The sequence below is a fragment of the Tupaia chinensis genome, unplaced genomic scaffold (assembly GCF_000334495.1).
Source record: "Tupaia chinensis unplaced genomic scaffold, TupChi_1.0 Scaffold000399_1, whole genome shotgun sequence".
NCBI lineage: Eukaryota > Metazoa > Chordata > Mammalia > Scandentia > Tupaiidae > Tupaia > Tupaia belangeri.
This window is the reverse complement of record NW_006159901.1, coordinates 2404744-2411684: the sequence shown is the minus strand read 5'-3', so window position 1 is coordinate 2411684 and position 6941 is coordinate 2404744. Positions and strand designations below refer to the sequence as shown.

The 6941-nt window shown below is 33.1% G+C and overlaps 1 pseudogene; it reads left to right on the top strand.

Moving 5' to 3' along the window:
- The first annotated feature begins 5407 nt into the window (after positions 1-5407).
- LOC102484079 (prefoldin subunit 3 pseudogene) lies at positions 5408-5958 on the top strand (annotated as a pseudogene).
- Positions 5959-6941: the final 983 nt, after the last annotated feature.

Genomic DNA, 6941 nt, shown 5'->3' with positions numbered 1-6941 from the left:
ATGTACCTTATGAATAAAGACATATATACATAGAGTAAAAGTGAAGGGCTAGAAAAAGATATTCCATGCACATGGAAATCAAAAAAGGGCTGGAGTTGCAATACTGATTTCAAACAAAATAGGCTTCAAGACAAAGACTGTAAGAAGAGACAAAGTCTATTATATTATTATATAATAGTAAATAGGCTAATTCATGAAGAAGATATAATGATTATAAATATCTCTGCACCCAATTCAGGAGAACCCAAATACGCGGAACAAAGACTGCTGGAGCTATAACAAGAGATAGGCTGCAACACTATAATTGTTGGGGATCTCAACATTTTGTTATCTCCTTTAGACAGATCTTTTAGACCAAAAAAAAAAAAAAAACAGGGAGATACAGGACCATGCAGGACCTAAATGATACTATAAGTCAAATGTGCTTCATAGATATTTGTAGAACTTTACACCCTAAGAACACAAAATAAACATTTTTCTCACCCCGGCATGGAACCTCTTCAAAAACTGACCATATGATAGGACACAAATCAAGCCTTTACAGATTCAAAGGCATAGAAACTGTATCCAGCATCTTCTCAGACCATGATGAAATTAAACTTGATATTAATTTCAAGAAACTCCCTCGAAATTACACAAACACATGGGAACTTAACAACCTACTTCTGAATGACTGATTAACTACCAAAGAAATTAATTCTGAAATCAAAACATTTATAGTAACAAATGATAATGAGTACACAAGTTTTCATAATCTATTGGACACCACAAAACATTTATAGTAACAAATGATAATGAGTACACAAGTTTTCATAATCTATTGGACACCACAAAAGGGAAATTCATAGCAATTAGTGTGCATAGAAAAAGATGGAAAGTTGGCAGAAAGACAACCTAACATCATGCCACAGGGAACTGGAAAAACAACAACCAAAAACAAACAAACAAAAAAAAAATGCCAAAAGAAATAATACAGATTTGAGCAGAAATAAATGAAATAGATAATAAATGAACTATACATAAAATAAATGAAAGCAAAAAGCAAAAGCTGGTTCTTTTAAAAGATTAACAAGACAGACACACTATTAGCTAGACTAGTAAAGAAGAAGAAAGAAAGAAACCAGATAAATCAAATATGTAATGAAACAGACATTACAATGGACATAACAGAAATACAAAACATCATTAGAGGCTATGAGCAATGTATGCAAATAAACAAGAGAACATGGAGGAGATGGACAAATTCCTGGATTCATATAATCTACCAATATTGACAGACACACTATTAGCTAGACTAGTAAAGAAGAAGAAAGAAAGAAACCAGATAAATCAAATATGTAATGAAACAGACATTACAATGGACATAACAGAAATACAAAACATCATTAGAGGCTATGAGCAATGTATGCAAATAAACAAGAGAACATGGAGGAGATGGACAAATTCCTGGATTCATATAATCTACCAATATTGAATCAGGAGGACATAGAAAACCTTAAATAGACCCATAAACAGCCATCAGATTTCTCCTGACAAAGAAAAGTCCAGGTCCTAATGGCTTCACTTAGAATTCTATTAAACTTTTAAAGAAGAGTTAACCTCAATTCTACTCAAATTATTTCTAAAGATCCAAAAGATAGGAAACCTCCCAAATACATTTTATGAAGCCTCCATCATCTTCATTCTCAAAATAGATAAAGACATGACAAAAAAGGAAAACTACAGACCAATATCTCTGATGAATATAGATGCAAATATTCTCAACAAGATACTTGCAAATCATATTCAACAACATATAAAAGATTATTTATAAAGATTAGGTAGACTTTATTTCAGGGATGCAAGGGTGGTTCAACATACACAAGACCATAAATACAATACACTAAATTAACAGAAAAAAGACAAAAAACATATGATCATTTCAATGGATGCAGAGAAAGCATGTGATAAAATACATCTCTTCATGATTAAGACTCTCAACAAAATTGGTATAGAAGGGTCATTTCTCAACACAATAAAAGTCATATTTGAAAAATCTATAGCTAACATTATACTAAATGGGGAAAAGCCAAAAAGCGTTTCCACTAAAAACTGGTACTAGACAAAGCTGCCCACTTTCTCTACTGCCTTTCAATATAGTACTGGAGTCTTAGCCATTGCAATCAGAAAAGAGAATAATATAAAAGGCATTCAAATAGGCACAGAAGAGTTGAAAATATTTTTTTTGCAGATGACATGATGGTATAAATAGAAGACCCAAAGATTTCCATAAAAAAAAAAAAAACTTCTTGAAGTAATAAATGAATACAGTGAATTGTCAGGATACAAAAATCAACATCCAAAAAATCTATGGAATTCTATATACAAACAAGTTGAATGAGGTAGATCTGAAGAAAGGAATTCCTTTTACCATAGCCATATAATGTATAAGATACCTAGGAATAAACCTAACTAAAGAAGTCAAAGCTTTTACAAATAAAGCTATGAAAATCTTTTTAAAAGATATTGAAAATGACACAAAAAAGCAGGAAGACATTCCTTGTTCCTGGATTGGAATAATTAATATAATCGAAATGGCAATTCTACCCAAATTAATCAACATATTTAATGGAATTCCAATCAAAATTCCAGAGACATTCTTCACAGATCTAGAAAACACAATCATAGCACTTGTCTGGAATCATAAAAGACCTTGTATTGACAAAGCAATCCTGTGCAAGAAGAGTGGAGTGGGCAGCATCTCACTCCCTGACCCCCAAAATATACTATAAAACTGTGATAATTAAAACAGCATGGTATTGGCAAAAAATGAGGTAAGTAGACAATAGAATAGAATAGAGACCCCAGAAATAAACCCCAAAACTTACAACCAACTGATTTTTGACAAAAGACACCAGTCAATCCATAGGAAAAGGAAAATCTTTTTAGAAAATGATGCTGGAAGAACCATAGGAACGTTTTTAGCAAGGTATCCACCTGTAGAAAGATGAAAATGAATCCCCATCTTTCACCACTAACAAAAATCTACTCAAAATGAATCAAAGATCTGAACCTAAGACCTCAAACTATAAAACTACTGGTGGGAAACACTGGGGAAACTCTGGGAAACATGGGAGTAGGCTAACACTTCTTAAATAAGACCCCCGAAGCACAGGCAATAATTCCTAAAATAGACAAGTGAGACTATATCAGACTAAGAAGTTTCAGCACAGCAAAGGACACGGTAGTTATTGTAAATTCATAACCTTCAGAATGGAAGAATACTTTTGTAAACTATGCCTCAGATAAAAGACTGATAACAAGAATATATAGAGATCTTAAGTGGCTTGTCAGAAAAAAAGATGACTAACCCAATTAAAAGATGGGAAAATGAGATGAACAAAAATCTAAGGAATACATAAAAACAGCCAAAAAGCATATGAAGAAATGCTCAACATCCCTCATCATAATGGAGATGCAGATTAAAATAACAATGAGATACCACCTAACCCCTGTCAGAATGGTGAAGATTAAAAATGATCACAGAAAGTGATAAGTGCTGTCAGGGTTGTGGTGAAAGGGTAACTCTCCTACACTGTCGGCAGGAATGTAAATTGGTCCAACCATGGTGGAAAACTATATGGTGTTTCCTCAAAGATCTACAAAAAGAACTACCGTTTGACCCAGCAATCCCATTTTTGGGTATCTACCCAAAGGACAGAACGCTCAGTTGGAAAAGTGCTTGTACATCAATGCTTATTATGGTATCATTCACAATTGCTAAGACATGAAACCAAGCCAAATGTCCACAAACAGATGAATGGACGGAAAAAGTATTTCACATATACTGAATAGAATACTATTCATTCACAAAAAAACAAGACCCTGAAATTTAATAGAAAGTGACTGAATATGAAAGATATTTTATGAATCCAAAGAAAAGGAAAAAAATTGGCATGATATTTGTGGGAAAAAGAAATGGTTTATTATTCAATGATAATATATAGAGTATTCTCAACAGGACTGGGCTAAGAAGTATTTCATGGAAGTTAAATTCTCTAAACAAACCAAATGATGTATAGCAAGTGAACATTTAAAAAAAAATAAGAATTAAAAAAATAATAATAATCTGGGAAAAAAGGGCCATACAGCTCCTTGGGCTTCTAACCTAATTAGTCTCATGCTCATGGAAACTGACATGCTTAGAAAACCTCAATGAAAATTGAGGTTCCCTATGAAAATTTAGGAGACAGTAATTTAGGTTTTATGGCAAATAGAAATTTCTGGGAATCAACCCAAATCTGGCAACTTAAACTCCAGAGAAAATGTCTTACAACCATAATTTTAACCAGTGACCCAGGTAATTTTTGTGAATAGGTGTATTTGAGAAACTACATTGAACAGCTGTTCAAGTTTTATCCAGTTCTAAAAATTCTGTTAGTATTATTTTACATTCTAACTGGTACAACTATATTGTTTCCCCTAGACAATTCTGGTCTAAATTTTTATCACTCACACTTACATAGTCAAAGTGTACTGGATTATATGATAATCCAGGAAGAAGCCTTGCACAATAAACCCAAACATGACGGCAATCTCTCAGACTCCCTAGACTCTAGAATTATGAAGAATTAAAATATTATTCTTTAACCTATCCATTCTATAGAATTCTTTATCATAGTCTGGACTAGAATACTCTTGAAGCACCATTTTCAAGTATCTTTTCCTCCTATCAAAGTATTTTGTGTCCATACAGGTGATTTATTTTTTCTTGGAATGAAAAACATGACTGATGAATGAAAATAGCTAATATTAACTATTCCAATAGCTACCTCATCTAATACTTACTATTGGTAAATCTTCATATTTTTAAAATGAATACACATATCCATAAATATTTGCAAAGCTATGTTTTTTGATCATTTGCTTTTTGTTTTTTGTTTTTTTGGGAGAGAGTTTTGTTTTGTTTTGTTTTTTGTTTTTTTGTTTTTTGTTTTTTTTTTTGCTATAGGGTGCATGTGTTCACCAGAAAGACAGAAACAGAGAGACAGAAAGCAAGAAATCACCCCTCAGGGCGGATGGCCACAGCACAATCCCTACTCCTCCTCCATTCTCCTCTCCTCTTGGGATCTTGGACACTCACGCAAACACGCCCAGCATGAGTTTAAGCTGCAGGGTCTGGGATTTGAGCTGCAGTCAACTATGTGGGAGTCCAGAGACATAACCATTATGCTATATGCTGGTCCCAAAGCTGTGTGTTTTAAATGCATCACTCAATGCAATCCTCACAACATTGTGCCTTTTATTTAGCTTCATTAATGTAGACAAAAAAAAATTAGGTGTGGATACCACTAAGAATGGTTGTTAACAAAAGGAAATTGGCCACAGGAACCAGGCTGCCCTGCACCTTAGATTCTTGGGGCTCTTCATGGAAGATGGGGATTCCTTCATGAAATAGCCTGGGATGACACTAGATCCAGTGCAAAAATCACAAAATTTTAAAATGTACCAGAAATATAAATTTATGGAACCTAATCTTGCTCAAAAGAACAGGCAGGTAAAAGGCCCAATCCCTGAAATTAAGCAGACTTCATAACTTCAACAATACACACAGAAGGAAAAAAAAAATCCACCAATTCATGGGAGACCAGATTCTTACTGGCTGGTAACTGGTACCAGGAAGTTTCAGGTCCTCCTGCGGATAAAGTGTGTCTGTGGTTGGGTGTTAATGTAATGCTTGAATATAATATTGATGAAGCTCAGGCACTGCCAGAAAAGAATTTATTGAATGCCACAAAGAACCTTGATTCTCTGGAGGAAGAATTTGACTTTTGTGAAGATCGATTTACTACCACAGAAGTCAATACGGCCAGAGATTATAATTGGGATATAAAAAGAGGAAACAAAAATGATTCTATCAAGAACAAGGCATCACGCTGGCAAATAAAATTGTGGTTCAGTTTTCCAAACATGTTTTAAGTTCCCACATGTTTATACTTAAAGAGTGAAATAATCTTGGATAAATATTAACTGCAAGAATGATGACTAAAAAAATTAATTTTTTAAAATGCTAAACACAACTTTATTTACTTATAAAAACAAAATGTTTTAATACTTATAAATTAGCTCTTGGCTGAAATAACTGAAAATGATGAAGTATGCTGAATGCTGGAACATTTCCTTTTTTTTATTGGCCAATGTTAGTCTCGCTTAATGTGGTACCACTTCAAATAGTTTGAATATTGTAAACTTGTTTTTCTTTAGCACCTATGGCATTTCATATTCCCTTGTTGTTGCTATTTGTCTTTGGAAATGGGGTTTCAGGGATTGCTGCTTAACAAATTATTATGTATTATAATATTCTGCTTTTTTCAGGACATGGTCACTTGCCTGTCTACATGATGAGAAGCTACTGAGAACACTTTTTCTAACCCCTAATAAGAGCACAGTGTCTTTTCAATGACAAGATAAGGGAACTCTTGTGCAAGCTGAAATATTGGGTAGTCAGAAGAGTCATGACATATTTTTCTGTCTAACTGCAAAAATGCATCATGACTTTTCCAGCAACCCAATAAAATTACCCATTCAAAACTATTAGCTAAGGTAATTTTGTATTTCTTTCAGAGTTCTCCAAAACATGATGACATGTATAGTATTCTCAATTGGATTGGTCTGAGAAGTATTTCATGATGGGCAAAGTCTTTTTACAAGCACAATGAGAAATACAATGGACTGTTTTAAAAAAATAATTAGAATAATAATAATAATGATTGGGGAAAACATAGAAAAGATATTGAATGTTGAAGCAGGGAGATTAATGTCTCTGTATTGACTGACATGCATGGCATTCCCTTTTGAAAAAGTGATATAATACACTGTAAAGTTATATGTAATCCAATGTAATATAAAGAAGATTATGATGATAATAAAAAATAAATAAATTTTAAAAATAAAAAAAATAT